This window comes from Vipera ursinii, assembly GCF_947247035.1.
Source record: "Vipera ursinii genome assembly, chromosome: 5".
NCBI classification, from domain to species: domain Eukaryota; kingdom Metazoa; phylum Chordata; class Lepidosauria; order Squamata; family Viperidae; genus Vipera; species Vipera ursinii.
This window is the reverse complement of record NC_139518.1, coordinates 93,508,830-93,526,692: the sequence shown is the minus strand read 5'-3', so window position 1 is coordinate 93,526,692 and position 17,863 is coordinate 93,508,830.

The window sequence follows — 17,863 nt, the reverse complement described above, 5'->3', positions numbered from 1 at the left end:
AAACTGCACAGGAATTGCCCAACCAGCAATGACAATCCCCAAAAGGAAGAATGTTTCCCTTGAATTAACTCCCTTGCTCTCTGCTGGAGAACAATTACAGGGCGGGTAAGCAATAAAACCTGGAGGAGGTTTGGTGACACCCCTGCTCAGTGATTTGGTCAGAACCTCAGACAGTTGATCCTGTGCCAGGGATATTTCAAAATAAAGTGCCCTCTCTAGCAGACATCTGTGTGGTCACTATGAACTGACACTGACCTGATGGCACACAATCAATCAAATCAAAATCTCTAGCAGATGACACTCAGAGATGGTATGATGGCATCTCTGGTCAATAACTTGAGAACCTCATCGTTGATTTTTTGCCAGGAATATTTTTATGGGAAACGGTCTTTCTAGACGGTACCTGTCACTTCTTCTCTCTTTAACATGTGTTAGAGTAGGCTGCTGTTGTCTTCTTTATCTTAATTGTTACAAGTTGGTGTACAGATAACATGTTTCCAAGCAAGAGTGATTTATAATGCAATGATGCAATCTGCAAAGCTTGTCCAGTATTTTTTTTCTAAGTAATTCCATGCGTGGAGGGGAATGTCTAATAGAAAGCTTTTACATTTAGATATTTAGAAAGCATTTACATTTACTAACCTTTCTACAGAGATGTATCGTCTATGGGCAAAGGGAGAAAGGTCCATCCCACTATCTCCTCACCCATCTTCTAAGGTGTGCTGTGTTGTACTTCTACCTGTAGCTCTGAAATCCCTCCTGCTTCTGCAGCTTAAACTGGGAAGTGATGCCCCCCCTCCTGAATTTTAATTGCCAATTCCATTCTCCAATCATCATGCAAGCAGTCACAGATTCTGTGTGCACACATCCTTTAAATACATGAATTGAATAACAGAATAACAGAGAGTTGGAAGGGACCTTGGTGGTCATCTAGTCCAAACCCCTGCTTGATCAGGAGACCCTATACCAGGGGTAGGCAACCTTGGCTCTTTTATGACTCATGGACTTCAACTCCCAGAATTCCTGAGCCAGCATGGCTCAGCTTGGAAACCTCTCCCTTTCCCCTCAGCATGGCTGGCTCAGGAATTCTGGGAGTTGAAGTCCAACAGCCAAGGTTGCCTACCCCTGTCCTATACCATTCAGGACAAATGGCCATCCAGTTTCTTCTTAAAATGGATGGAGTGATGGAGCAACCAGAACTTCTGAAGGCCAACCATTCCTCTGGCGAACCCATGCCTCCATTTGGAAACCAGAATGAACTGAATGAAATCAACTCACATATTTTGAGGCTACATATTTCGTTAGCGTGCAAAAGGGGGAAAATTGATTATTTTAAATGCAGCACTGAGGTTACGTAGGGCGTGCCAAAGAATTTTTGTACATTCCTAAAATTCTGAAAACCACAATATAAATCCTTGTTGCTACACTGTGCTCATATATGAAGACAGATATTTAGATAGCTCTTCTCTCAATAATTTGGGCAAGGGCACCGCCTAGCTCAGAAGTGAAAATCTTGAGATAAGATATAACACACGAACAGTTCCATGGTTCATTGAATTCTTGTCCAGCTTTTATTAATTATCAAACAATTATCATCCATTTAATTAACACTGGTTTCCTTCTATAGATCGCTCGATGGCTCAATCCTCTTGGAAGCAACATTAACAAACTTCAGAAGAGGAGGAGGCGCAAAGACTGGATTCCTTGCATGAAATTGGAATGGCGTTCTTGATTGACAGCAGATGTTCTGAAGGTAGCAGTAATTGGCTGACCTTGACTGGTTTAGGAACCTAAGCAGAGTTAGTCCTTCTTGGAGGGAGATTCAAGTATGGGATACCAAGCTTATAGCCTTGTATAAGAAAGTGAAGAAGATACCCGAAGGAAACTATTAAACTATAAAGGTAAAGGTAAAGGTTCCCCTGCACATGCGTGCTAGTCGTTTCCGACTCTAGGGGCTGGTGCTCATCTCCGTTTCAAAGCCGAAGAGCCAGCGCTTGTCCGAGGACGTCTCTGTGGTCATGTGGCCGGCATGACTAGACGCCAAAGGCGCACGGAACGCTGTTACCTTCCCACTGGAGTGGTCCCTATTTTTCTACTTGCATTTTGACGTGCTTTCAAACTGCTAGGTTAGCAGAAGCTGGGATGAGTAACAGGCGCTCACTCTGCTACGCGGCACTCGGGATTCGACCCGCCAAACTGCCGACCTTCTGATCGACAAGCTCAGTGTCCTAACCCACTGAGCCACCACGTCCCTTATTAAACTATAGACAAACTATTAAGCATATTGTGCAAGATTGGCCACGAGGTGTTTTCTCTGGTTCTCTAGAAGATCTGTGCGAAGCAACACTAGAGGCCATTTCCTGGATAGCTGAATTGGACATCCAGTTACGAGGCCACTGCTATACCCCCCTCCCCCTGGTAGAAGTTTTGTGTATAATTACCTGGATTGTGTGTCTGTGTGTATATGTTTACTCTTTTGCCGTGTTCTCATCATACGCTAAATAATTAATAAAGAGCTCTCTGGAATTGAGGCAGGATGCAGCGTGTCAATATGAAGTGTTCTTTTATCAAGAAATAGAAGAATCAGAAGGAAAAATCAGAATTGTAAATTATAGATGCAGAGCACAAAATACCTTACTTCTGGCGGGGGGGGAAAGCACCTTTTTTTTTTCTTCTTCCTGACAGAACGTAATGTAGAAGACTTGCCAGCCGAAGAGCGAAAAAGGTTTTGCTGGGAAATAGCTGACATTTCATAAACTTTTCAGCCCTCCTTTTCAAACATCATTGTGTCATTGCCTCGTCCTGGAGTTTTCCCTTTAAAAGGCTCCTTTTCCCATTTATTTCTGCGCGGAGGTGTAAATAGGGACAGTGTCAGTTAGCATGACAAAATACATCCAAGCAGCCATGGATCTTCACCTTGAAGAATTATATTAAATCTCACGGTCTACTTAGAAGTCCAATTTTGCCTTAGTGGCTGTGCAAAGCAATGCAGCCATTTGTTACCTTTCCAGAGTTTTGAGCTACGGCAGTAAAAAAAAAAAAGAAAAAAAAAAGCAGCCACCAGGTTTTGTTTATCTTATCTCCAAATGTCATGTTGTGGGTTTGCCCTTAGAAAAAGGATACTTAATGGCATAATCGCATACCCATCATTCAACCAGATGTACTTTGGCAGAAGCACGACAAATTGCAATGTGCCGTGGATGGATAAAACTGTGAATGTAGGAAAAGCTGCTTCCCTATTGTTCTTCTGCACATCTTAGACCACAGCTTGGTGGTCTTCTAGTCCAGGGGTCCCCCAACCCCTGTTCGAAACCCGGCCGTGGGAGAGATGGGCAAGTGTGTGCGCGTGCGAGCGGCGGGTGCTTGAGCTTGTGCACAAAGCTCCACTTGCATGAGCTGAGGGTGCTTGCACTTGTGTGTGCTCCGGCTCTCTCTTTGCATGTGAACACCTTCTACACAGGCCAGAAAGGTTGTGAACCACTGTTCTAGTTCCAAGGCAGGGGTCCCTATCCAGTCCTGGACAAAATGGCTGTCCAATCTTTTCTTGGAAACATCCAACACCTCTGAGATGATTACAAAGTCCTGGGGTCGCAATTATCATTTGTGAGTTTCCTAGCTAGCTTTCGGCAAGCAAAGTCAATGGGGGAAGCTGGCTTCACTTAAGGACAGCATGCTTCACTTAACAACCACAGTGATTCATCATGGCAAAAGAGGTCAAAACACTGAGTGCAACTCATTTAACAACCATCACACTTAGCCATGGAAGTTCTGGTCCCAACTGTTATGTCTTTATGTCATAAGTCAAGGACTACCTGTAATAGTTTGCACTTATCCTATCATTTTTCCACTTAAAACAGACTATAAAGTAAGAGAAAAAAATTACCTCCTTAATTGTGTAGCCTCATCAGCTTGAACAACACAACAGCATCAGTTCCTTATCTTGATATGGGCATATTGCTACTGCTAAGCTTGTAAGCCGCCCTGAGTCTTCGGAGAAGGGCAGGATATAAATGGAATTAAAATAAAAAAATAAAAAAATAATATTGAAAAATCTTTGCTTTGCTTACCTAACCCCCTAGATATTTGCTTATCTATCCCCCTTAGATATTCTGTAGGTTTTCCATTGACCTTCTGACTTTAACCAACAATTTGAATGCAGAAGTAACTGAAATAACTCTTTAATGATAATATTGTTAGAAGATTTTGGCCAAGATTCATTTGAAGAGCGTGTACATTTTTAAAACAGTTATCCACATGCTATGCCCTCTGTTTGTACCGCTTAGGACTGATCTCAGCAGATGGAGAAATTTACATTTTAGTTCATGGAGAAAATGAAGTTTGAAATAATTGTGGTTCTTAAAAACCATTTATATATTAAGAGGTTTGCTGGTTCCAATGTGCAATGGACAAATATTATTACGGATTAAAAATTACAGAGTGTTATGGAGTATAAATTATGTTTTAAAAAAATCCCAAATAGCCTGGAGGATATAACTTGTCCAATTCTCCTTCTGTCAAAGAAATTATGGACTGTAATTCTCCTCCGTAGTGGTCACTTTATGAAATAGTTGATGACATCCTTTCAAAATCTTCTTTACTCAATAGGTTTTGTTTCTCTGACTCTTCCGAATCTTGATCTCATTATTCTGTCTCCAAATTCTCAAGATCAAAGGTATGACTGTTCTGTACCAGCCTGCTACCGGCCCTGCAAAAAAGGCAGGGACAACCTCTTTACAAACGGCAAGAGGCTGGAATTAAGCCTGCCAAATTTATTAACATAAAACAGAGCAAAACAAGACACCAACCATGAAACAGGAGCTATGAAACAGGAAGTAATCAAGCGGTTGCCTTCAGCAAACCAGCCCTCCCACACATTCCCCTTTTATACAGTTCAGGGCGTGGCTTCTCTCTGCCTCCTTCCAAGGTGCCCAATTGCCTTCCTCCTGATTGACTGCCTCCTGCGTCGGGCATCCTTGAACAAGGCCAGCTGTGGGTCATCTTCATCCACGCTGTCAGGCTCACACAGCTGGGTCTCCGTTGTGACCAGGTGGGAGGGGTCTGGCTGAGGGCTCTCATCTGCAAGATCCTCAACGCCCTCAGCAAGCTCTTCAACACCCCCCTCCTCCTCTTAGTTGTCCGACCCAACTGCCGAACCCACAGGCTGACCCTGAATCACAACAATGACTCAGTCAGTCAGAATAGAGCTGGAAGGGACCTTGGAGGTCTTCTAATCCAACCCGCTGCTCAAGCAGGAGACTTTGTACCATTTCAGACAAGAGACTGTCCAGTCTCTTCTTAAAAACCTCTAGTGTTGGAGCACCCACTTCTGAAGGCAACCCGTTCCACATGTTAATTGTTCTCACTGTTAGGAAGTTTCTCCTTAATTCTAGATTGGATCTCTCCTTGGTTAGTTTCCATCCATTGTTTCTTGCACTGTCCTCTGGTGCTTTGGAAAATAAGTTTTGACCCCCTCTTCATTGTGACAGCCCCTGGAACACTGCTATCATGTACTTCTTTTTTTCTATACTGGCCATACCCAAATCCTGCAACTGTTCTTCATAGGTTTTAGTATCCTGGCCTTTAATCATCTTAGTTGCTCTATTCTGCACTTCTTCCCAAAATATCAACATTTTTTTGTAGTGTGGTGACCAAAGCTGGATGCAATATACCAGGTGTACATTTTATATATGTATATCATGGTGACCAAAACTGGATGCAGTATTCCAAGTGCGGCCTTACCAAGGCCTTGTAAAGTGGTATTAACACTCCATGTGATCTTGATTCTATCCCTCTGTTAATGCAGCCTAGCACTGTGTTGGCTTTTTTGGCAGCTGCAGCACACTGCTTGCTTGTATTTAAGTGATTGTCTACTAGGACTCTGAGATCCTTCTCACAGTTATTACTATTGAGCAAGGTACACCTATACTGTACCTGTGCATTTGGTTTTTCTTGCCTAAATGTAGAACCTTACTTTTTTCACCATTGAATTTCATTTTGTTAGATAGCACCCAATGTTCAAGTCTGTCAAGATCCTTCTGTATCTTAAGCCTGTCTTCTGGAGTGTTGACTATTCCTGCCAGTTTGGTATTTTCTGCAAATCTCATGAAGAGCATTGGGCCCAGAACAGAGCCCTGGGACACCCCACTATACACTTCCTTCCATGTAGAAGCAGTTCCATTGAGGACCATATGTTGAGTACAGCCGGTCAGCCAGCTATGAATCCATCTGGTGGTGATGCTGTCTAACCCACATTTTTCTATTTTATCAAATGCCTTTCTGAACTCCAAGTAAATTATATCCACAGCATTCCTCTGGTCCACTAATTTTGTCATCTGGTCAAAGAATACAATAAGATTTGTCTGACATGATCTGTTGGCTTTTGGCAGTCTTTGTTTGCCTTTAGGTGCTCGCTGATTCATTGCTTGATTATCTTTTCAAGAATCTTCCCAGGTATTGAGGTCAGGCTGATAGGTCTGTCGTTTCTCGGATCCATTTTTTCCCCTTTTTTGAAGAAGGGAACTACATCAGCTCTTTTCCAGTCCTCTGGTAGTTTCCCAGTGCTCCAGGATCTTTGAAAGATGTAGTTAAGTGGTTCTGAGATCACATCTGCCAGTTCATTCAGAACATTGGGGTGCAGTCCATCTGGTCCTGGAGATTTGAAATCATCTAGTGTGGTCAGGTGCTCACTTACCATTTTCTTGCCTATCTTAACTTGTGTTTCTAATCTGTTTTTTACGGTACTATTTTTGATACGGTGGACTGTTGTTGTTTTTTTCCCCAACCTTCTCGTTTAATGAAGTAGCAGAACCTATATCTGGAGATTCCATCTTAGAAATTCTATCTAACATCTGGTAATATAACATAAATTAGAAGTGCATAGACATCTTTCTTGCATATATTCAGGAAATGTATAATAGAGAACAAGGTCACACATATTACAAGTGCCTATAATATACTGGTGATATATTTCCCCTCTCCAGTGGGAAGGGGGGACATCCAAACTATGTGGAACAAATCATGAATCATGGCATGGTTGGTTAATTCATCTGGTGTTAAAACAGGCAGGGAGAAAAGAAGCGAGCACTTAGGTGAGGAGACCTGAACTCATTGGTAGCCTAGCATTGCAATGAACAAGGTCATGAATTCAGTTTTGTTGGCTGAGCAGGAACAAAAATAGCCAGAGCAATGAATTAATCCTGGAAAACCCTTGTCTGTCAATAGGAGTGCTGAGTTACCACCTGCCTATCAGGTAGTTAGGAGCCAAAGGCACAGCAGCAGAAAGAAACAATTAACAACTTACTAGCCAGCCATTGAAACCCTAATTAATAACAAAAAGCTACACACAACCATTAACCATATAAATACAACATGTAGAACAGTCCAGTGCACAAAATCTGGAAAGAGAAAAGTTATCTGATGATTGGAATGAGCGTGAAAACATAGAAGAATAAATTTGTGGTCCCAGGGAAGAGCTGAAAGTTGTAGGATTGCATTATCCAGCACCTATGATCTCAGTGAGATAAGATGGTAAGCTATTTCACCACTGAAAAGAGACCCCTTTCATTGCTTTGTATGTTCATTAAATTATAAAAGTAATTAAAATGTTAATCCAGTATAAAGTGACAAGTCTCCGGAGGAAGGGTAATAAAACATGAAATGTGAACTCAATTTTTACTGCAGAGGACTAAAATGTATATTCATGAGTTTGGGAATCACTGGATAGGCCAGTTCATGACCAAGAAGGATGTGAAAGTTTTAATTTCACACACGATTTTTAAGGGAAAAAAGGCATATTTTAAAACAAAATAACAAGGTTTGAAATATGAGTAGGAACAAGGAAACAAAAGGGCACCTGTCACAGCTATAAGCCACCCGGGGTCATAGTGAATGAGTTGGACGGCCATGTACATTTTCTTAAGGCATAAATAAATAAATAAATAACAAAGTTGTAGAGAGCAACTGGGTTGAATGTTGATGATCGTCTAACTCTTCATTTCCTTCCTCGGGATGAGGTTGGGCCGGCCCTATCCCATACTAAAGGTAGCTTCTAAATCTTTCCAGAGTATCTGAAAGGACAGAAGGAAGCCAAGCTTGAGATTCCTTCCCCAGATGGGTTGGATACTGCTAATCTTAAACCTTCTCCTTCCTTGCATGTGAGATAAACAAAAAAGCACAGGAAGGCAGGCCAAGAAGCAATGGATGGAAATTAATCAAGGAGAGAAGCAACCTAAAACTAAGGAGAGATTCCTAATGGTGAAAACAATCAACCAGTGGAAGGCTTTGCCTTCAGAACTTTTGGGTGCTCCATCACCGGAAGCTTTCAAAAAAAAAAAAAGAATGGACAATAATTTGTCTGAAATGGGATCTTCTGCTTGTGCAGGTAGTTGGACTAGATGATCTCCAAGGACCCCTCCAATTATGTTCTAAATTCCACTGGAGAAAACCATCTGCAGGGAATTAAAAATCAACAGAGCGCATATTGAAACATTACCCTCTTAACCTTTCTTTAATTTTCCTCAACGTTTCTTCTTTCCCCAATAATGCTATCTCCTACGCAAATACGTACTGTATACACACAGGTTTTTCCAATCAGCATCCCTGAAAGTCTTGGTTTCCCTCAGAATCCCTCAGATAGTTTGCCCAAGTAACCCCCTACTTTATTATCAATTATAAGTTATGAAAAGCAATCAGGGGTATGATTGCAGTTGCAAATTATCTCCGCTTTAAGACATACACACAAACACAGAGAGACACTTCATCAGAATGCTATATTCACATCATCGTATTTTTTAAACATCCATTGAAACTGTGTTAAGTTGTCTTGTGCCAATGCCAGAATTGAATGATTAGCCAGGGCATTGGGGTAGGGTGTGTGGGGGAGGAGTATGGAGTAAAAAAAATATATGAAGATGGCGGCCTTGGCTGCTGTCTTGATGTTTTTACACCATCCTCACCCTTTGAAGACATTGTTGGTAAATAAAGCTTAATATTTCCTGAGAAGCTGCTACCATTTTCCCTTATTTCTTAGTTAACTTTTATAAACAATTAATATTATTGTCACCTCTGCATTCAAATCCCTCTGTTCTCACAGCTTGCAAAGAAGTGGATTGTAGATGCCACCCCAATTGTTTATTTTAATCCTTCTGGCAATATTATTTGAGGATGAATAAATTCCACAAGCTGGTCTTTTTAAACATCAATATGTAATCAAAAGTGTTTGAACTGCAAAGGAAAGCACAGAGATCTTTTCTTCTGCCACTGACATAAAATATTAATTGCGTAAAAAGAACTTCATTTTTTTTTTGGAACAGGGTTAGAGAGTTCCTTTTCTCTCTGGAGGAAGAGAATTAGAGTGTAAACGAAGGATAGAATGTGTGTACAAAATCCCAAAATCCCATTCAACCACGAACACCTCAGAAATACAGAATCTGAGTTACTACAGCAGTACAACTGTAGTACTATTATACAGCATTATTGTTATAAGAGGTAAGAAAGATAGTTTCTACCTGGCATAAACCATACAGGTGGATGTTTATGGAATTCCTATCTGCCTTTATTATGGGCATGGAACAAGAATCAAAATGCATCTGTTTGAAGGCATAGTAGTTAAACCATGATTTGCTTCTTCATGGATGAAAAATGGTCCACTCTACTACCAGACCTGGGAAAACAACCAGGGTTTCAGGGTCTTTTGAAATGCCACCAGGCACCACACCCAGATCATGGTGAGAAGAACTTAAGTGTGGTTCCTATGACCTTGAATTACCTTTTTAACAATGCATCGACCTGGAGCTACTGCAGAGTTGGCTATTGGTCCAAGTTTTGCTGTTTCTCCTTTGTGGTGACTCTTTCATGTAAAGAGAGATTTACAGTCGCACAGATAAAATGGAATACATGTACGGATTACAGATGCTATTTCTCCTCTTTCCTACTGTCTAATGTTTGTCTTTTCTATTCAATTACATGAACCAGCACAACCAGTCAGAATAAGACCCTTCAGGCACCAGAAGACAGCTCTGATGAGAATTTATCAGAGAAGCTCCATCCCTCCCTTCAAAAGTGCATAAGTGTAAATATTTGAAGTTGGGTTGCAACCATAATAAACCAAATACAAGCCAGAATTAATATTTGTGGATCTGCTAGAAACACGGTCCGTTTCCACATACAGTACTGATTGATTGATTGATTGATTGACTGATTGATTACATGCTATCAAGTTGCTTTCAACTCCTAGTGACCACATAGATACATTTTCTCCATGACAATTGACCCCTAACTTGTTCTTTCAAGTCTTGCAATGGTGCACTCATAGCCACCGTAACTGAGTCCATCCAGTCTGTCATATTGTTCTTCAAAAGCAAAAAAAACATTTTTGCCTTTTTTTTGGTACAATAAATGATAAGCGTGTGAAGCAGCAGCAGTAAAAGCACCTGCAGTGAAAGCCAGCAACACATTTTTTATCTCACCAGGGTTCCATTTAAATGATGTTAGGTTTGGAGGTGGAGTAGATATCAAGAAATAGAGAGTACCCAGAAACATTAATAAAATCTTGTTTTAAAGACCAAATGCAGTTTTAATTACTCTGTATTTACTGCAACCTTCTCAGGTAAAACAAACTGCCAATTTATGGTATTATAAGGGACGCGGTGGCTCAGTGGGTTAGGATGCTGAGCTTGTCGATCAGAAAGTCAGCAGTTTGGCGGGTTGAATCCCGAGTGCCACAGAGCAGAGTGAATGCCTGTTACATGTCCCAGCTTCTGCCAACCTAGCAGTTTGAAAGCACGTAAAAATGCAAGTAGAAAAATAGGGACCACTACGGTGGGAAGGTAACATCGTTCCGTGTGCCTTTGGCATCCAGTCATGCCGGCCACATGACCACGGAGACGTCCTCAGACAAGCGCTGGCTCTTCGGCTTTGAAATGGAGATGAGCACCGGCCCCTAGAGTCAGAAACGACTAGCACGCATGTGTGGGGGAACCTTTACCTTTACCTTACATTATCTTCATGGCTCTTTTTCATGACGCATAAAGTGGAATTTGATGGCACAATTTTACCAAGAAATGAGCCAAGGCCATAAGTTTCATTGTCAGTTCCTCACAATCAGTGGTGGGATTCAGCCAGTTCGCACCACTTCAGCAGAACCTGTAGCTAATTTTTTGTTGCCCAGGCCCCAGAATGGACATCCAGAAGTGGCATCCACACAGAGAACCAGTTGTTCACATATCTGAATCCCGCCACAGCTCACAATGTTTGTGGTCCTCAAATGTGATCTCCCAGTTATGTGGTCATTATAAAGCAATGAGGCTTTATAATTTATATTCCTAATCGGTGATAAACCAAGCTGATAAACCAAGGACTTCTCTGAAGGTTTTCTCGTACCCCTTCTGACACTTTCAAGATCTTTGTTATTCCCCTATGCATGGAACAAGGGCCTTGTTGCCTTGGAAACCATACAGTGCCTGAAACCTGCACCTTTATTTGTCTCTCAGACCATGTGTCTTAAAAGCCTGTTGAGAGAGAAAGCAGTTTTTCATATTTACTGGGGAGGAAATAGAACTGGTGGTTGATTCACATGGCCACTCTGTTAGGGATTAGTTATTTGCGGAACAAGGAGCTAAATCTGGCTAGCTGCACCCTCAATTCCTAGAGAAGAATTAACATCACACATACGGAGAGGACAATGGTAATGAAGGAGCATCAGCTGCCAATAATTGATTGGAACTGTGAATTGATTCAGTTATCTTATTCAATGAAAAGTATATAAGTAAAGGTAAAGGTTCCCCCGCACATGCGTGCTAGTCGTTTCCAATTCTAGGGGCTGGTGCTCATCTCCATTTCAAAGCCGAAGAGCCAGTGCTTGTCCGAGGACGTGTCCGTGGTCATGTGGCCGGCATGACTAGACACCAAAGGCGCACGGAACGCTGTTACCTTCCCACCGTAGTGGTCCCTATTTTTCTACTTGCATTTTTATGTGCTTTCGAACTGCTAGGTTGGCAGAGGTAACAGGCGCTAGGTAACAGGCGCTCACTCTGTTATGCAGCACTCGGGATTTGACCCGCCAAATTGCCGACCATCTGATCAACAAGCTCAGTGTCCTAACCCACTGAGCCACTGCGTCCCTGAGAAGTAAATAGTTTATGGTTAAACTCCATCTTCTGTTTAAAATGATACTGAATTAAATTCACACTCACCTATTTCTCCCACACGCAGTCTTTGGGACTGGAGCCCCAGGGAGGATCTTGAGAAAATCAATCCTGAATTTGCATAAAGAACAAAACTTGCTCTAAACCTTCACATTCACCTTCTCAGGGATGTCAATATGGATTCTAAAGAACCTGGGAAACAATACAGTAATTTGCAGGATCGTGGGCAGCTCCCAAAGGGTCCAGCTGATTATTCCACAATTACTTTTTTATAACACCCAAATAGTTGCACAGAACACAACTGCAAACCAAAGAGCATCACGATTCTAGCTCTCTCAAACATCCCACCAGGTTATTGTGCTCTGAAATTAAAATTAAAATTTCTGGATGATCCAGAATTATTAAGAGGGCCACGGTCTTCCTGTCACTTTGCTGGTACCAATCATCTATGGACATAGTCAAACACAGGGACCCAGAACACACCTCCATATTGTGGACATGATAAAATCTGCATTATGGCACAGTGGGACAACTCTCTGCCTTTACTATGAGCATTCCAATATTGAGGCAAGTCATGCAATTTGCATTTCAACACTGCCAATGGTTGCCCTTGTCCCTCCATGTAGCCAAAGCCCCTGAGGCATCAGGATAGACTTAGAAGAGGCTGGGGAATCTCAGCCCCGTGTTCCAGCAGAGGCCAATGCTTCTCCCAGAGGAGAATCAGGTGTAGGCAGAGAGCTGGTCCCAAAGAAAAAGGAAGTGAAGGTGCCAGGAGGGAAGATGAAATGAATGTCTGAGAGTAAGGATGGAAGGAATGTCCATCTGTCCTCTCTGGTAGAATGCCGGCCATTCGTGCAATCAGCCCATAAGGAAGAGACACTCATCCCTCCTGATATAGGCAAATTCACTGCTTCTTCCGAGTGTCCCTTGAAACTCCTTTTTTTTTAGCACTGGCCTTCCTAGTCCTTCCACTTGGACTTCCTGTACAGCCATCTCATCTCTCCTACTCTTTGTCTTCAACCTTTACCCAAAGAATCCTGAATAATAATAATAATAATAATAATAATAATAATAATAATAATAATAATAATAATAATAATAATAATGATGATGATGATGATGATGATGATGATGATGATGATGATGATGATGATGATGATGGAAGGGACCTTGAAGGTCTTCTAGTCCAACGCCCTGCTCAGGCAGGAAACCCTGGCCTATACCATTTCGGCCAAATGGTTGAACATGGATACTTTTGGTTCAAGACACTTTGCGTTAACTTTGCTGTAGCTTCAGTCTCACCATCTGCCTTTGCTTCCTCTTGCTTACCTAAGGGCAGTTGGCTTGCAGCCCCAGGCATGTCTACATCTCTTGACTGTAAAGACATGGTGTTCCCAATCTGGGTCTGGACTCAGAATGGACAGGATTAAGGTCCTTTGTTTCCTCTTACAGCACCTCCACTTGGCTACCAGCTCCAATGTTCCCCACGTTCATAGTTATTCCTTCCAGTGGTTCGTGATTGTATTCACAGCAGCTGTCGCAGGAATGGCCAAGCTTGCTTGCCCATCTCTAGGCCACCAATAAATGAAGGGAGGAGTTGGCCTCTGGCCAATGGCCCCCTACCAGACCTTGAATATCTATATAAGTACTTGAAGAGGGAGCAAAATAAAACTATCTGGATGCAATCAGGCTCAGAACCTGGTATGGAAAGCACTTTAACACTATGAAGATATTGTGGAAGTGAGAAAGATGACTCTGGTATACTTTTTTAGGGGCCAATGAACTGTAGCTTTGTGCTGTAGTTGTTGTATGTATCAATATGGCCATTAGACTGATTATTTTACTACTATCTCCGACTGTTGCTGGTTATATTCTTGAATTCCATGTTATTGGTATTTTTATTGATTGCTTACAAGACACCTTGAGAGGGTTGCTGCCCTTAAAGGCACCCTAGAGAATGTTTAATAATAATAAAATACGGATCCCGCAGAAGCAGCACGAATTTTCACTTACCGTACTTGCGAAGATTTTATTTTACTGCAATATTTGAATGGATTAAGATTCCATAACCTTATCATTTCCTCTAATGAAATAGCGTGTGTACAAATTATACAGAAAGGAATAGAATTAAGAATATTACATACTTAGAAAAAAGGGTCTGGTACAAATTAAGGAAACAGTTATTGTGCAATATCACTGAAGTCTATAGTACAGGCTGGATTTAGCCTTTTAATTTAAACCCTTTCTTTAAATGTTTATTTGTGAAGCTAACATTTCTCTAGTCTGCTATTGTACCTTCTATTCTCTGCTTTACCACACTAATGCTATTTTGGATAGACTAAAGCAATGCAAAACAAAGCTAACCATTTCATATTTCTGCTTTCTAAACCAATTGATTAGATTTGGCACTTGCTTAGCATAAACCCCAGTTGCAAACTGGGCATTCTGGATGTCAGCCAAATAAAGCCATAATTTGTCCTCTTTCTACACATTTCACCTTAGATATATACTTTAGGAGCCACAAGCTATGAAGGACAAGGAAGACAGAACCTATTTGAAATGATTCTGGATGTTAAATGTTGTCTTTTGATACTTCCTAGTCATCTAAAAATGTCTTGGAGGAGATGGTGCTGGGACCAAAAAGTATTTCAGTAGACAGTCCCAAAGATTCTCTCATACTGTATCTCTCTCTCTCTCTCTCTCTCTCTCTCTCTCTCTCTCTCTCTCTCTCCATACATACATACATACATACATACATACACATACACACACACACACACACACAAGATTTTCACGGGTACAGGTATGTAGGTCTTGGCATATTCGGGTCTTTTCCTGTGTAAGATTGTCTTGGCGACGTTTCGACAAGGTCCCACTCGTCATCTTCAGGCTGGTGTCTTCAGCTTCGTGCTTGTGCGAGCAAAGCATGCTCAGAGCTGCCGTCTTTCTATAAATATTGGTGGGGGTGTGAGGGGTGCTGGCTTTGTTGCTGTAAGCGGGTTGGTTGGCTGTGTTGTTACAGGTTGATTGGTTGATGGGGTTATTGTTTGTGGATTAGTCGGCTGTTTTGTAACATCCTGTTACATGTTGATTGGTTGATGGGGTTATTGTTTGTGGATTAGTCAGCTGTTTTGTTACACACCCCCACCAATATTTATAGAGAAATGGCAGCTCCGATCACACTTTGCTCGCACAAGCACGAAGCCGAAGACACCAGCCTGAAGATGAAGAGTGGGACCTCATCGAAACGTCGCCAAGACACTATCAGTCTCCCTTTAATTCTTTGTTAGCAATCCAAAAAAAATTACACACACACACACACACACACACACACACACACCCCTCACACCCCCACCAATATGTGTATATATACAGTATGTGTGTATATATATATGTGTGTGTGTATATATATATATATAAGTTCGATAAATTATATATATATGATATGCATTTCAAACTTATTAGTTTTCATCAGTCAGCCATACCCTTCTGAGATTCGAACCTGGGCTGATTGCACATTAGGCAGTTGTTTTCACCTCTAAGCCACAGGATCTCTCTCGCTTTGTTAGCTGAGAAGCAAGGGAGATATATGTCAAATGCTTGTTAACTATTTTTTAGATTACCTTGCTAGGCCCCAAACATGGGACAAATCTTTATTTCCTGTGTCAGCCTAACCTGAAGGCCATCGACAGGCAGTAGTCACACCGGTGACAGCTCATATTTGTGTAAATTTTAAATTGCTAACAAAGAATTAAGGGAGACTGATATGCATTTCAAACTTATTAGTTTTCATCAGTCAGCCATATAATTTAATAATAAACATTTATCTAGCAATGGGCAATGGGCAGGGAAGTTGTGGTATAAGATAAAGCTTGGACTGTATACAGTCCAGGGAGTATATAGTCCCCCAGGATTATAAAATCTATTTACAAAAAATAAGTGTCAAACCAGTAGAAATAGAAATAGCAGCACTAGCTGCTTTCTTCTTGGTAAGCTTCAAGAAAACTTATTTCTTCTGTACATTTATCTCTTTCTGTATGAGATAAGAAACTCAGGTTTGGAGCAATGAGCAAGTGATAATATAGGTGTAGTCACCTTCATGATTAAGTCTCCCTTCCTTGCAGACACTGAGAGGCTATTCAGACAGAAAGTTGTCTATCAAATGCAGGGGATTTCTGACTGTAGAAAGATGAGACCATGGGAATCCACCTAGGAGAGGATGATCCTGTCAGAGTGTTATGGAGAAGAGATATATGAAGAGATGTGCACAGCACAATATAGGTGTATTGTGTATTGTAAAGTTCCGCACCAAGAGGTTGATGCGAAGCTAAATACTCTTTGTTGTTCCTAATAATGTCAACACTAGAACAAGTTCTGCTGCTGGAATCTCTGGATCTGTTGTCACATTTCACATTTTAGCAGACCCTCTTTGGACAGTTGGAGTTCTTGTCTGAGAGCATATTTGTCTCTGCATAAGGCATAAAATCATGAGTTGGGGAAGATATTTTTTTATGTTTTTATTTTAATCCCATTTATATCCCGCCCTTCTCCGAAGACTCAGGGCAGCTTACAATCTAAGCACAAATCAAATGTGCTTAGCAATAGCCTTCATTCTATGCATATGCCTGCTTATTAGGGCTTTCGCGCCCACCCCAGCAGCATTTTTACAAAGTCAGCTTATCGCCCCCAACAATCTGGGTCCTCATTTTACCTACCTCGGAAGGATGGAAGGCTGAGTCAACCTTGAGCCTGGTGGGACTTGAACCTGCTCTCAAGGCAGGAATGTGTTAGGGGAAGAGAGTAGAGTAGAATAGAATAGAATAGAATAGAATAGAATAGAATAGAATAGAATAGAATAGAATAGAATAGAATAGAATAGAATAGAATAGAATAGAATAGAATAGAATAGAATAGAATAGAATAGAATAGAATAGAGCTGGAAGGGACCTTGGAGGTCTTCTAGTCCAGCCCTCTGCTCAAGCAGGAGAACCTATATCATCTCAGACAAGTGACTGTCTAGCCTCTACTTAAAAATTTCCAGTGATGGAGTGCCCACAACTTCTGGAGGCAAGCTGTTCCACTGGTTAATTGTCCTCACTGTCAGGAAGTTTCTCCTCAATTCCAGGTTGCTTCTCTCTTTGATCAGTTTCCAACCATTGTTTCTCGTCCTTCCCTCTGGTGCTTTGGTGAATAACATGACGCCTTCTTCTTTGTGGCAGCTCATCAAATACTGGAACACTGCTATCATGTCACCCCTGTTTCTTCTTTTCTTCAGACTAGCCAAACCCAATTCTTGCAGCCATTCTTTGTATCTTTTAGTCTCCAGGACTTTGATCATCTTAGTTGCTCTTCTCTGATTTTTTCACAACTATCAACATCTTTTTTGTGATATGGTGACCACAATTAGCTGCAATATTCCAGGTGTGGTGTTACTAGGATTTTATAAAGCAGTACTAATACCTCATGTGATCTTGATTCTATGCCTCTGTTTATACAACCCAGGATTGTATTAACTTTTTTGGTTGCTGATGCACACTGCTGACTCACGGTCAAGTGATCATCCACAAGGATTTCCAAGGCCCCTCTCACAGTTACTGTTTTTGAGCCAGGTCTCAACCAATTTGTACTTGTACCTTTGGTTTTTCCTGCTAAATGTAAAACTTTGCTTTTCTCCACATTGAAACTCATTTTGTTGGATAGGGCCCATTGTTCAAGTTTGT